The 15,703-nt window shown below is 36.5% G+C and overlaps 1 protein-coding gene across 4 annotated transcripts in view; it reads right to left on the bottom strand.

Annotated features, from left to right (window-relative positions):
* The window catches only part of Diaph2 (diaphanous-related formin 2), an 839,122-nt gene that overhangs the window by 638,981 nt on the left and 184,438 nt on the right, over positions 1–15,703 (bottom strand).

Here is a 15,703-nt window from a genome sequence, read left to right as displayed (position 1 = left end):
CACGCCCGAAAGCAGAACTCTCTGTCCCCATAACTGGCTGAAAGAAAACAGGAAAACAGGTATACAGCACTCCTGACACACAGGCTTATAGGACAGTCTAGCCACTGTCAGAAATAGCAGAACAAAGTAACACTAGAGATAATCTGATGGCAAGAGGCAAGCGCAGGAACCCAAGCAACAGAAACCAAGACTACATGGCATCATCGGAGCCCAATTCTCCCACCAAAGCAAACACAGAATATCCAAACACACCAGAAAAGCAAGATCTAGTTTCAAAATCATATTTGATCATGATGCTGGAGGACTTCATGAAAGACGTGAAGAACTCCCTTAGAGAAACACATGAAAACATAAATAAACAAGTAGAAGCCTACAGAGAGGAATCACAAAAATCCCTGAAAGAATTCCAGGAAAACATAAATAAACAAGTAGAAGTCAATAGAGTGGAATCACAAAAATCCCTGAAACAATTCCAGGAAAACACATTCAAACAATTGAAGGAATTAAAAATGGAAATAGAAGCAATCAAGAAAGAACACATGGAAACAACCCTGGATATAGAAGACACAAACATAACCTCACATCCAAATATGAATATAACAGGAAGCAATAATCACTATTCCTTAATATCTCTCAACATCAATGGCCTCAACACCCCAATAAAAAGACATAGATTAACAAATTGGATACGCAACGAGGACACTGCATTCTGCTGCCTACAGGAAACACACCTCAGAGACAAAGACAGACACTACCTCAGAGTGAAAGGCTGGAAATCAACTTTCCAAGCAAATGGTCAGAAGAAGCAAGCTGGAGTAGCCATTCTAATATCAAATAAAATCAATTTTCAACTAAAAGTCATCAAAAAAGATAAGGAAGGACACTTCATATTCATCAAAGGAAAAATCCACCAAGATGAACTCTCAATCTTAATATCTATGCCGAAATACAAGGGGACCTACATATGTTAAAGAAACCTAACTAAAGCTCAAAACACACATTGCACCTCACACAATAATAGTAGGAGATTTCAACACCCCACTCTCACCAATGGAAAGATCATGGAAACAGAAATTAAACAGAGACGTAGACAGACTAAGAGAAGTCATGAGCCAAATGGACTTAACAGATATTTATAGACATTCTATCCTAAAGCAAAAGGATATACCTTCTTCTCAGCTTCTCGTGGTACTTTCTCCAAAATTGACCATATAATTGGTCAAAAAACGGGCCTCAACAGGTACAGAAAGACAGAAATAATCCCATGCGTGCTATCAGACCACCACAGCCTAAAGCTGGTCTTCAATAACAATAAGGGAAGAACGCCCACATATACGTTGAAGTTGAACAATGCTCTACTCAACAATAACATGGTCAAGGAAGAAATAAAGAAAGAAATTAAAGACTTTTTAGAACTTAATGAAAATGAAGGTACATCATACCCAAACTATGGGACACAATGAAAGCTGTGCTAAGAGGAAAACTAATAACTCTGAGTGCCTGCAGAAACAGGAGTGAGCATATGTCATCAGCTTGACAGAACATCTAAAAGCTCTAGAACAAAAAGAAGTAAATACACCCAGGAGGGGTAGAAGACAGGAAATAATGAAACTCAGAGTTGAAATCAGCCAAGTATAAACAAAAAGGACCATAGAAAGAATCAACAGAACCAAAGGTGGTTCTTTGAGAAAATCAACTAGATAGATAAACCCTTAGCCAGACTAATGAGAGGACACAGAGAGTGTTTCCAAATTAACAAAATCAGGAATGAAAAGGGAGACATAACTACAGATTCAGAGGAAATTCAAAAAATCATCAGATCTTACTATGAAAGCCTATATTCAACAAAACTTGAAAATCTGCAGGAAATGGACAATTTCCTCGACAGATATCAGGTACCAAAGTTAAAACAGGAACAGATAAACCAGGTAAACAACCGCATAACTCCTAAGGAAATAGAAGCAGTCATTAAAGATCTCCCAACCAAAAAGAGCCCAGGTCCAGATGGGTTTAGTGCAGAATTCTATCAGACCTTCATAGAAGACCTCATACGAATACTATCCAAACTATTCCACAAAATTGAAACAGATGGAGCACTACCGAATTCCTTCTATGAAGCCACAAGTACTCTTATACCTAAACCACACAAAGACCCAACAAAGAAAGAGAACTTCAGACCAATTTCCCTTATGACTATCGACGCGAAAATAAAATTCTGGAAAACCGAATCCAAGAGCACATCAAAACAATCATCCACAATGATCAAGTAGGCTTCATCCCAGGCATGCAGGGATGGTTTAATATAAGGAAAACCATCAACGTGATCTATTATATAAACAAACTGAAAGAACAAAACCACATGATCATTTAATTAGATGCTGAGAAAGCATTTGACAAAATTCAACACCCCTTCATGATAAAAGTCCTGGAAAGAATAGGAATTCAAGGCCCATACCTAAACATAGTAAAAGCCATATACAGCAAAACAGTTGCTAACATTAAACTAAATGGAGAGAAACTTGAAGCAATCGCACTAAAATCAGGGACTAAACAAGGCTGCCCACTCTCTCCCTACTTATTCAATACAGTTCTTGAAGTTCTAGCCAGAGCAATCAGACAACAAAAGGAAATCAAGAGGATACAGATTGGAAAAGAAGAAGTCAAAATATCACTATTTGCAGATGATATGATAGTATATTTAAGTGATCCCAAAAGTTCCACCAGAGAACTACTAAAGCTGATAAACAACTTCAGCAAAGTGGCTGGGTATAAAATTAACTCAAATAAATCGGTAGCCTTCCTCTACAAAAAGAGAAACAAGCCGAGAAAGAAATTAGGGAAACGACACCCTTCATAATAGACCCAAACAATATAAAGTACCTCGGTGTGACTTTAACCAAGCAAGTAAAAGATCTGCACAATAAGAACTTCAAGACTCTGAAGAAAGAAATTGAAGAAGACCTCAGAAGATGGAAAGATCTCCCATGCTCATGAATTGGCAGGATTAATATAGTAAAAATGGACATTTTACCAAAAGCAATCTACAGATTCGATGCAATCCCCATCAAAATACCAATCCAATTCTTCAAAGAGTTAGACAGAACAATTTGCAAATTCATCTGGAATAACAAAAAACCCAGGAGAGCTAAAACTATTCTCAACAATAAAAGGACTTCAGGGGGAATCAGTATCCCTGAACTCAAGCAATATTACAGAGCAATAGTGAAAAACACTGCATGGTATTGGTACAGAGACAGACAGATAGACCAATGGAATAGAATTGAAGACCCAGAAATGAACCCACACACCTATGGTCACTTGATTTTTGACAAAGGAGCCAAAACCATCCAGTGGAAAAAAGATAGCATTTTCAGCAAATGGTGCTGGTTCAACTGGAGGGCAACATGTAGAAGAATGCAGATCCATCCATGCTTATCACCCTGTACAAAGCTTAAGTCCAAGTGGATCAAGGACCTCCACATCAAACCAGATACACTCAAACTAATAGAAGAAAAACTAGGGCAGCATCTCGAATACATGGGCACTGGAAAAAATTTCCTGAACAAAACACCAATGGCTTATGCTCTAAGATCAAGAATCGACAAATGGGATCTCATAAAACTGCAAAGCTTCTGTAAGGCAAAGGACACTGTGGTTAGGACCAAACGGCAACTAACAGATTGGGAAAAGATCTTTACCAATCCTACAACAGATAGAGGCCTTATATCCAAAATATACAAAGAACTCAAGAAGTTAGACTGCAGGGAAACAAATAACCCTATTAAAATGTCTAAGATATGTCTAAGAAGGAAAGGAGATAAAGTAAAAGTTCTCAGTCCAGTGAAAGACTGATAGCAATACATCAAATTTATGACCATGGAAGAACCTCACAGACATTGTGCTGAGTCAGGAGAAAAACCAGATGTAAAAGAGTGTACTGTAGACTGGGGACGCAGCTCAGTGCATAAAAAGCCTTGGTGCAGGCAGGAGGACCTGAGTTCAGGTCCCCACAACGTCTGTCAAAGCCAGATGTGGTGGAGTCCCTATAAACTCAAGAGTTTGTGACAGGATCCAGAGAGAGGCAATCCAAGGAGTTAGCTGGCCAGCCAACCTGCCAAGCTCCAGGTTAATTAAGAGACCACATCTCAAAATAAAAAAGGTATCAAGCAATAGAGGATGACAAATGTAACCAAGATTGGAGAAAGGGGTGTGCTCAGATGTTTAGAGCCTAAGCAATTTGCGTCAACAGGTGTCCAAAATATAAAAATATAAGATAGACAAATGATATGAAATGAAACAAGGATAGGAAACTCCTACCTGCCCAGTCTAGGTGGTGAGTACATCAGTGTTCTCTGTAATATTCTCTCAACTTTTCTGTATGTTGGAAATTTTTCATTAAAAATCATTTAAGAAAAAGTCAAAAAAAAATGGGGTTCAGAGCTAAACAAAGAATTCACAGCTGAGGAATGCCGAATGGCTGAGAAACACCTAAAGAAATGTTCAACATCTTTAGTCATAAGGGAAATGCAAGTCAAAACAACCATGAGATTTCACCTCACACCAGTGAGAATGGCTAAGATCAAAAACTCAGGTGACAATAAATGCTGGCGAGGATGTGGAGAAAGAGGAACACTCCTCCATTATTGATGGGATTGCAGACTGGTACAAACATTCTGGAAATCAGTCTGGAGGTTCCTCAGAAAATTGGACATTGAACTCCCTGAGGATCCAGCTATACCTCTCTTGGGCATATACCCACAAGATGCCCCAACATATAAAAAAGACACGTGCTCCACTATGTTCATAGCAGCCTTATTTATACTAGCCAGAAGCTGGAAAGAACCCAGATGCCCCTCAACAGAGGAATGGATACAGAAAATGTGGTACATCTACACAATGGAATATTACTCAGCTATCAAAAACGAGTTTATGAAATTCGTAGGCAAATGGTTGAAACTGGAAAATATCACCTTGAGTGAGGTAACCCAATCACAGAAAAACACACATGGTATGCACTCATTGATAAGTGGCTATTAGCCCAAATGCTTGAATTACCCTAGATGGCTAGAACCAATGAAACTCAAGACAGATGATCAAAATGTGAATGCTTCACTCCTTCTTTAAAAGGGGAACAACAATACCCTTGGCAGGGAATAGAGAGGCAAAGATTAAAACAGACACAGATCCTGCCCCACATGTGGCCCACACATATACAGCCACCCAATTAGACAAATGGATGAAGCAAAGAAGTGCAGACCGACAGGAGCCGGATGTAGATCGCCCCTGAGAGACACAGCCAGAATACAGCAAATACAGAGGCGAATGCCAGCAGCAAACCACTGAACTGAGAATAGGACCCCTGTTGAAGGAATCAGAGAAAGAACTGGAAGAGCTTGAAGGGGCTCGAGACCCCATATGTACAACAATACCAAGCAACCAGAGCTTCCAGGGACTAAGCCACTACCTAAAGACTATACATGGACTGACCCTGGACTCTGACCTCATAGGTAGCAATGAATATCCTAGTAAGAGCACCAGTGGAAGGGGAAGCCCTGGGTCCTGATAAGACTGAACCCCCAGTGAACTAGACTGGTGGGGGGAGGGCAGCATTGGGGGGAGGATGGGGAGGGGAACACCCATAAAGAAGGGGAGGGGGAGGGATTAGGGGGATGTTTGCCTGGAAACCGGGAAAGGGAATAACATTCGAAATGTAAATAAGAAATACTCAAGTTAATAATAAAATAAAAATAAACAATATAGGACACAAGGATCTATTTTCCTTCAATTATAAGTTATGCTGCTGAGTGTGCCTAAGCAAAAATTGCATTTTAACCTAACGGTTCATTATTAAAATTTTAAAGCCTCTTAATATTTAAAGTAGTTTTGTCAAATTAACCTGTATGTGTTTGATATTGAGTTAACCAAAATTTGAACAGAAGACATATTGGTTGGCATAGCGGAGATGACTGCAGCATTTTCTTTTCTGTATATAAACAAACTACTACTGGTATTCTAAACCAAGTCATGTACTAGGAATTAAAGCAAACAAGATATCAATATTAAAACCCGCTTTAGTAATTCTATTCTAGTAAGGCTGCCTTCTGAACCTTACTAACATTTTAAGTCTTGTTTCCATTTCTACATCATAAAACTTTGCCTTAATTATTCCATTTTTATAGGTAACTCCCCGTAAAGTGTTCTAAGATATTGACCTGTACCTATTAATTCTCTAAGTAGCATTGGCTGTGTTGCTGAGCTTTTAAAAAGTTTAATACAGGCTGTTTAAACAGTTATTAACACTCATAATTGAGAAAATAATCGTATTCCAATTTGTACTGCTGTTAAAATTCAGCTACTTTCATTACAATTATGTTAAATGTATATTTGTTAATATGCTAAAAAACATGCTTAAATCTACATGAAAGAAACTATGAAGAAAAAAATATGCCAGAGATAACAACAACAATTGCACATTTGTATACTTGAAAGGATTTATTTTCCCTCTTCTCACATATGTGATATCATTTACTAAGGATGTTATAGTCACAGGAAGTGAACAAAGACATTTTGCCTTGGATTTTGCTGATAACTAAGCAAATCAGGAGAAAACTTTACAAATGTGCTAACATATCCCTCGAGTACAAGGCTAATTCAATAACAACTATGAGAAGCATTCTATGCAGTCATCATTATATCATGTTATCCTCTAAAATATGTTTAATTTTCTTTTAGAATGTCATGCATGTATACAATATGTTTTGATCATACTGACCCACTTCCCTCCTCCATCTTCTCCCACAACATTTTCCCTCAAATCTTCCTGTTTTCTCTTTTAAATGTTATATCGCACTGATTGCAATTAGTGATGGCTATGAGTGTATGAGTATGAGGCAATCCACTGAAACATGGATAACCTAGCTGAGGTTAAACCAATGAAGAAAAGTGACTCTCCATTCCCTTACTGCCATAAACTGAATAGCTTCTCAGCAAGGAGTTAGGACTTTTGTGCCACTTACCCATCATGCTACAATTCTGAATGGGTTGTTCTACTGTTCTTAGGCAGGTAACGACACGTAATATGAGTACATGAGCACAGCAACCAAGTCATGACCAGTATTTCACATAATCTTCCACCTTCCAGTTCTTACACCTTTTTTTACTATTCTTCAAAATCGGGTCGTGTATTGAGAAACTTTTCTGACAAGGCTTTATTTCTTCAAATTTCTTTGACTCTTCATGAAATATATTGCCAAATATCTATGTATCCTACAAAGGTTTTAGTGGGGAGAAATATTCCAAACTCATTGGTTATTTCCCAGGAGGCACTGTTTCCTTTTATAAACTTTAGTAGGGGTATATAAATACAAGTCTGTAAGTAAATTACTATTCAATCTAAATCACACACTAATACAACATATTATGACAGACTTGGATTTCTATTATTGCTAAAGTACATGGATTTTTTTTTTATTAACTTGAGTATTTCTTATATACATTTCAAGTGTTATTCCCTTTCCCGGTTTCCGGGCAAGTACATGGATTTTTAGTGTATTAAATAAGAGTTATAAACCTTGCATTTCATTCAGTGCCTGTGAAACTGTAAAAGGACTATTGGGCTTGGTGGAGGCATAGGCCTTTCATCCCAGCACTCAGGAGGCAGTAGCAAGTGGTTTCCTGAGTTCAAGGCCAGACTGGTCTACATAATGAGTTCAAGGTCAACCCAGGCTACATATAGAAACCCTGCCATGAAAAACCACACACACACTCACAGAAACCAAATCTATTGTGTAAAGCAGGCAATCATGTTGGTAACTTATTAATACAGTTCAAACAAACACATTCCACTACTATGTAGAAGTCGTTATCTTTATTCTTTTACTCTAATTACAGCTAAAAATGCATGGGCACAAGACAGTGTCAGAGTAATGAAAATCCTTTCTCCCTACTTGAGAAGCAGGCATCTTATTGATGGTGGGTCGATATACACAACAAATCACGCATTTTTGTATATAAAATTACAGAGTATCAACTATCATGAAACAAAGAAGAATGCAAGTGGATCCCTTCCCCAGAAGACAATAAAATTCAAATTAGGAAAGCAGACATATGAACATGAAATTATTATAGAATGTATGTGATGGTGGAATACACACTAAAAGATTTGTGATATGGCAAGGTAACTGTAGCTGATAAAAGAAATTTTTCAACAACTGCCTTTAGCAGAAAATAATATCACTGAATTACTTTCTTGGCATTTAATCACCTGAATAACTAAATAATAAATTTGAAATTATTGATTCATTAAATACTTATAGTAATAACTTATAGTAATAACTGTGTGTATGGTATTTTTTAAAAAAGAAACTAGATCCTGAACACAAAGAAAACTATTATAATCTTTGGTAAGCATGGGAAACGGTAATGAGAAGACAAATACCTGGGTTCTTTTGACCATCAGGTTCAATTCATAATTATGCAAACATATAAGAATCTTCTTTCTTCACCATTTAATAAAATGTCTTAGGAATGGGTACCAGCATGGTGGCACATGGTGGATTTTCTCTGTGAGTTTGAAGCTAACCTTATCTACATAATGATTTACAGACCAGCTAGGGCATCACAATGGAACCTTGTCTAAAAACATAAAAAAAAAAACTTGAAGTTTAGGGAATGGCACAGCAAGTAACACTTGCTCCCTCACTTGTCAAAGTACCCAGCTTCTGGTTCCCACTACCTTCATGGGAGCTCACAATCTTATGTAACTCTAGTTCCAGGGATCTGAAACCCTCTTTGGCTTCTACTTGCACCAGGCACACACACTGTGCACATATATGCATTCAAGCAAATATTCATACACATCAAAAGAAATTTTTAAAAATTATTTGTGTTAAGAATTAAAATACATACTCAATGGCTCAAAATGTCCCTAAATCTGTAAAGAGTCACCTACCTTCATAAAATAATTCCTAGATACTAAGTTAATTCTGAAACCCACAAAAATAAGATTGAAAATAAGCAAAGGAGAACATTGAACAGGTAGGTTTATAGTGGAAGCTTTCCATCTCATTTGCATATGTAGCAACTGAGGTGCAATGCAAGTACACTGACTTAGAAAGGAAAGTGAGAGCCTACAGTACAGAAATCCAATCTTGTAGCTAGCATTCCAGTGTAACTCAACCATATAAAACTCTAGCTCTCATAATTTCTAACTATGAAACAAAGGTTTTTGTTTTCATTTTTTGTTTTGTTTTAAATAAGGAGAACGAATGCAGACAAATACAATTTCATAAAGAAGGCTTAAAGCAAAAAAAATTATGTTTTCCACTTTTTCTAAGATAGGTAATGCCATTTCCTGAAATTAATTGAGCTTTTGTTTTGATGTTTCAGTAATTTAAGGCTAATATCCCTTTGCATAATAATGGTGAATTAAACATTACCCACTCAGAAACTCAGAATAGAACTTTAGTTGAAAACAGGGTGTTTCTAGTTATAAAATAGGGATCGCAATAATAATTCTACAAGATCAGAGTAAACCCTAGCCCAATTAAAATGTCCTCACAAAAGATAGACAAGTGGTCCAAAGATAAAGAAACCATGTGAAGTCAGAAGCAAACAAACCAAAGAAATCTAGGAATTGAACCAGACAAGAAAGAGCCTCATCTGGGGTCTTGGAAGAAGCTCAATGGAACCTCCGTCTGCTTTGACTGTGAAAGACTATAGTTTTACTCTTTCAAACAACTCAGGTTGTAGTGATTATTATAAAAGCCAAGAGATTAAAAGGATAGCACCCAGTGATCTCTAATTTCAGGGAATATTTAATGTTACATAATAAACTGTACTCAAAGTGATTTATCTTTGTATATATTGGTTATGTGTATAACTTAATTCACACACATTATTATGGTCTTTGGTTTACTCTTACATTGGTTTCCTTTCTGTTGTTACTTCATTGATTTCATTTATATATTTTTTTGTATCCGCTAGGAAGATTAATCTGTTCTTTGCTGTGCTGTCTTGTTTGCTTATTTGTTAGATTCAGAAAGGGAGGCTGAGCTTTTAAAATGGAAAGTAACTAGGGAGCAAGGTTGGCTGACTTATGGTGGTTTTGTCCTGGTTGAAGTAAAAAGTGTATCTCATGGTGTACTATGGAGTGGATACTGACACTACAAAGGAATACAATTAGTTTTATTTAATGTACAAACTGTTAGGAATGTGAAATAACTATTTCCTACAGCCCTTCTACACACTTAATTTAAAAATCAATATTAATCTTTACTGTGGGTTCTAAATGGGAGACAACATTACCCTATATCTTCAGCATATATTTAATCATGTGATATAAACATTTAGCATCTCACTAAATTTACAGTGTAGGCAGAAACAACATATAGCCTGTAAATATGAAAAAATAATCCATAACAACAAATGCATTCATAATTTTAAGAAGAAAAATTGATGTGTGTTGAAAGGGAGACTTTCACTTCAACCTCCCTTACAGTCTTTGCATAATTTTGTATTAACTTTTGATGCCTATCCTTTCATTAATCTTTTGAATTTATCCATTTCAAATGGCATTATCTATAAGGTTCCATCCTGTCCAGTTACTATGTAAGCTGCTTTTCTTAAGAGAAAATGTAGATTCTGCCTTAGGATATCAGATATAAATCTGATCAAGATCAAGAAAGCGACAGAAGCATGCTGCCCTCTGAGAGACTCCACCCAGCGGCTGACAGAGACAGAGACAGACACCCACAGCCTATTTTCTATAGAAAATATGAATCTCAGATAAAAGTTACAATAACCTGCATTTATTTAATTTGTTGTTATTGTGGTTACTGTGTTTTTATCCACCATTTTTGTATTGTTTGTGTTCTTGTGAAGGGATGCTCTGAACTTTTTTTAAAAACAGGAACCATGTTTATTTTTTATTTATTTATTGTATGAATGTATGTTTGTTCTGCATGTATGTCTATGCACCATATGCTCGTGGTGTCAGAGAAAGGCAGAAGTGGGCATTGGATGCTCTGGGACTAGAGATACACAGATGGTTGTGAGCTACCATGTGAGTTCTGGGAATTGAACATGGATATTCTAGAAGAGCCAGTGTACTGAACCTGTAAATCATCTCTCTAGATGATTTTAATAATCTTTTAATAAGATTCAAATGATAGCTTGTTGCTAAGGACAGACTCCTTTACAGACTACCTTATCATAATATGAGGGTATAGTATTCCCTGTTTCTCCTCCCTCTACAAAATATGCATATCTATAATATCTGGCATATACTCCATGTTAGCAGTGTAATCCTTGTTTGCATATTCACAACTTGAAATACCATAATTCTATGAATCATGTGTTAAAACAGACCTATATATTAAACATGAATGGTAAAGCAATGTAATCTTTTACCTGATGGAATATTCCATGCACTAAGTTTCAAGTCACTCTGCTGACTAGGACCTAAAAAGCTTACCACATTTGCAGGAGCAGAATCTGGGGTTGGGGATTTAGCTCAGTGGTAGAGCGCTTGCCTAGGAAGTGCAAGGCCCTGGGTTCGGTCCCCAGCTCCAAAAAAAAAAAAAAGAACCAAAGAAAAAAAAAAGAAAAAAACTTTGCAGGAGCAGAATCCAAAGCCACGTTCACAAGCAGTAGAGCCAGATCAATAAACTGTGGCCCACACTTTCTACTTCCTTTTCAGACAATATAATACTAATTTGATTAGTGATTGATGTTTAACCCCTAGCGTGACAAGTACTTTTTTTTTTTTTTCGGTTCTTTTTTTCGGTTCTTTTTTTCGGAGCTGGGGACTGAACCCAGGGCCTTGCGCTTCCTAGGCAAGCGCTCTACCACTGAGCTAAATCCCCAACCGTGACAAGTACTTTTGCTAGCATGCTAGATGACATGGTCTGGCATGAATGGCTTTGGCAAAATAACAAATTGGAACAAGACATTCTCTAATAAAATCTGAACCAGACAATACAAAAACCACGTAGCTAACACAAATAATCTGATACTGGAGAGTCAGTGTCGCTATTAGAACCTCACACTGATTTGCCCATAAATTGCTGCACCTCCATTAACTGAGGCTTATGGAAAACTAACTGGGTTTGGGTACTATCTTAGCACGGCTAATGGCCTACCATCTCACCACCCTCCTGTTTCCAGACTTCTTTATTACAATGGCTATCCTGGTAAATAGTTGAAGATACCTTCTCAAAATAAGTATCTTTCGCTACATGTTTTGGGTCATAAACAGGACTACTAGGGAAAAGAAGCATTGGCAAAATCATTACCACTCTAAACAAAATTGAAATAATATGTACTTTGTGACTGGGCAGTTGAAAATTACCTTTGAAATAATATGTACTTTGTGACTGGGCAGTTGAAAACTACCTTTATAAATGTTACAAGAAACAAACAAACAAAAGAACTAAAAGAATCCTAAGGAACACATATGGGATGGCAGATCCCTCAAAATTTAAGAGAAACGTTGGCTATTTACCTTATTGAAGGGTACATATTAGAGCAATAGGTCCCAGACCAAAAAAATCAGATTAGCTTCGGAAATGCAAAGAACTTTAGGGTGAAGGTTGAATGTTGGTGGGGGGAACCATATTTCTGAAGATAATAGTATCAGTGTAGGAAAAAAAATGAAAGCCTGCCACTAGCCAACTGAATCAGCTCCAACAATTACAACAGTGACTTATAGCTACAGTCATAAATAGCAAATCCATAGCTCCAGGTTTCTGCATTTATATTAGGTGCTATAACAAGGTAATGATTTATCTTCTACATCATTTCTTTCAGCACCACGAGTCTAAGAAAAGCAGGTCCTTAATTGCCTTACCTCCCATGTAATTTTAGCTAGGGAAAGGTAATGGTTTTAGAAAGAAGTAATGCAGAATTCCTTCTATATTAAAAACTGTATATTTCAAAAATGTCTGATAGGGAACATCAGCCATATGAAGCTGCTGGATTGCTCCAAGATGGGCAAGATGAAAGACATACTGAAGGGACTTCTGAGCCAAATAAAGGTCACAGGGAATCATTGCAGTGATCACAATATTGATCCACCCCAAGCACCATGGACAATCCCACTACCATACAGTATGCCAACCAACCTCATGCTCAACTTGCTCAGGAAGGCACTAAGCACTATGGGTAAGATTAGTAGAATAACCTCATTTCCTTCTAATTCACTACAAAAAAAATTAATTTATGGTTGCAACAGAAGAAGACTATTTCCTTGTCTGTTCATGATTCCTGATCACAATTCATAAGATACTTCCTGTGTCGATAATCTAATGGCCTCCTCCCCCAGGAATAATAATATCAATCAAGTCAGCTGAAATACGAAGTTACTTAAGAGTCCATGTTTTATGCCAGTGTTCAGTGTTCATTTCTGCTCATCACACAACAGGAGTCCTTCTACTGTTCCAATCAGTTCCTAGGAAGGCTTGGTTCTCATTTCCACATGCTGGAGCAAGACCTTATGAGAAGCCTGTACCAAGAATTGTTCTGAACTCTGTTTAGCTTTGTCGCCCTTGGAAAATGCTGGTTTTCTCTTTCACTAAAGTAACAGAATTAAAAAAGTAACCTGCTAAACAACAGGCTTACTCTGATAGACATTAATATCTTGGTATGTTGGGAGAGATGAGGGATGAATATTCAAATGGTTAGCATGGTAAACACAGGCCAGAGTATGGCAAATATGTCATGGACAGATTTTGCATTGTACACTTCTCTTGCCCATTAAACTGTTAGATTACATTCTTAAAGCTAGCCACCAAAGTCTAGTCTCTTATTTGGCCACTTCCTTCTCTGGAAGTTGACTACCAAGGTTCAATTATCAAAGTATTAAAGTCCAGAAATCAAAAGCCCTCTTTTGGCCACTTTAATTAACATGTCTAATTAAAATGAACCAACTCATCAAGCATAGGAGTTTTCTGCTTTCCCCTTATAAATTATCATTTGCCTATGGGCCATAAGTGCCTCCTCTCTATCAAGAATCAGTCCTGTGTCCCTCCTAGGCCAATATCCCTTTACCTTCTCCCTCATCCTCTATCTCCTGTCTCTGTCTCTTATTCCCTGACCTTTGTCCTTCTGGTGCAAATAAATCTCCTTTGTGCTGAGAACTTGGTGTTGGGATGTCTTGTACCTGCTTTGAGGTCCCTTTAAGTATGATTAAAATTCATTAGATGAATTTATAAAATGATAAAATAATTATTTCAAAAATACCATTTATAGAAGTTGGAGAGATGACTAAACATTTAAAAACAAATGTTCTTTTTTTGTTTTTGTTTTTGTGGAAAATATGTCAAAGGTTCAGTTTATGGCAGCTTAGCTTTTTTTAGGGAATACGGTAAAGAAGAATACCGAGGCAGTAGGAGTGTGCTTCAGGGAGTGTTCACAGCATGGCTGTCAATAAGAAAACAGCACAGGGTTGAAGGGATGAGATTGACCTTAGAGAGCCCAGCACCCACAACCTTCTGTCACTACAGCCGGGAAATAAGATGCCCTCTAATGATCCTGAAGGCCATCAAGTAAATACAAGGTGCACATGCCTGCAGGTATATAAAATAATTTAGATACATAAAATAAAAAATTGCTTAAAAAGTAATAAAATAAAATAAACAGCATTTATAACTTGCTTTCAAGGGGAATCAGTGACTCAAAAGGTCTTATGCAAGATTTTTCAGTAATTATTTTAATGAGATGACAACATTTCCTGATGGTTTTCCTAAAACCATTACAGACTATTAAATAACTAAAAGATTTATGGGGTTTATGTCCCCTTTTAATGATTGAAGAGGATAAAGATTATTTGCTACCTGTCTGAATATAAATAAGTACACGTATCTATTCCTAGAAAAAATATTTTTTCTCTAATTTAACTAAACATGTAATTTGATATACACAATTTTTACTATATGTATAATGGAGGACTTAATGATCAATGGCTTAAAAGCGGCTCACATTTAATATAACCTTCATTAAAATGAGTTACTACTAGTAAAATATAATGCTTGGTGTTAAAAATAAAAAATTTATACTTCATAATAAAGGCTGATAACCATTAAGAACATTAAACTAATGGCTTTTTCTAATAAATTTGAGGGATAAAAATCACACAGGAAACTTAAAATTTTGTAGTGGTTTAATAAAAACATTTCAGATCATCTCTGTTCATTCAAGTCTTGTCTCTGAAACAATTTGCTGATCTTGAAGCAAAACGACCTATTTTACATATAGTGGAACATCCAATAGCATAGACAATATACCAGCACAACAAACATGCAGTCTTGCATCCATAAACTATGCAAGTAAAGCGAACTGTAATTTAGCTGAAAGAGCAAAACCACTGAACTTAAACATGTTTAAAGAAAGTATATGAAGATGTCTCAAAGAAGGTGAATAGCATGAATTTGCAGTAACATCTTATTTTAAGGAAACGAATCAATGTTAATAAAACCAAATTACTCAAAATAACTTGAAGTGAATATTTAAAATCATAACTCATTTTCGGTAAAGCTGTATTTATCATGTACTATAATTAGGAAAAGTTATCATGACTAAGATAAACTGAAACATGAAAAATAATTTAAACCCAAGTTTGTTTTCTCTTACAAATCCACCCTAGGGCATTTCTATTATTTTGGAAAGAAAGTCAGGCCATTGGCTCCATCACTCTTTCTTCAACTAT

Source organism: Rattus norvegicus, chromosome X (assembly GCF_021556685.1).
Source record: "Rattus norvegicus strain SHRSP/BbbUtx chromosome X, alternate assembly SHRSP_T2T, whole genome shotgun sequence".
Classification (NCBI taxonomy): Eukaryota; Metazoa; Chordata; class Mammalia; order Rodentia; family Muridae; genus Rattus; species Rattus norvegicus.
This window is presented reverse-complemented; position numbering and strand designations above follow the sequence as displayed.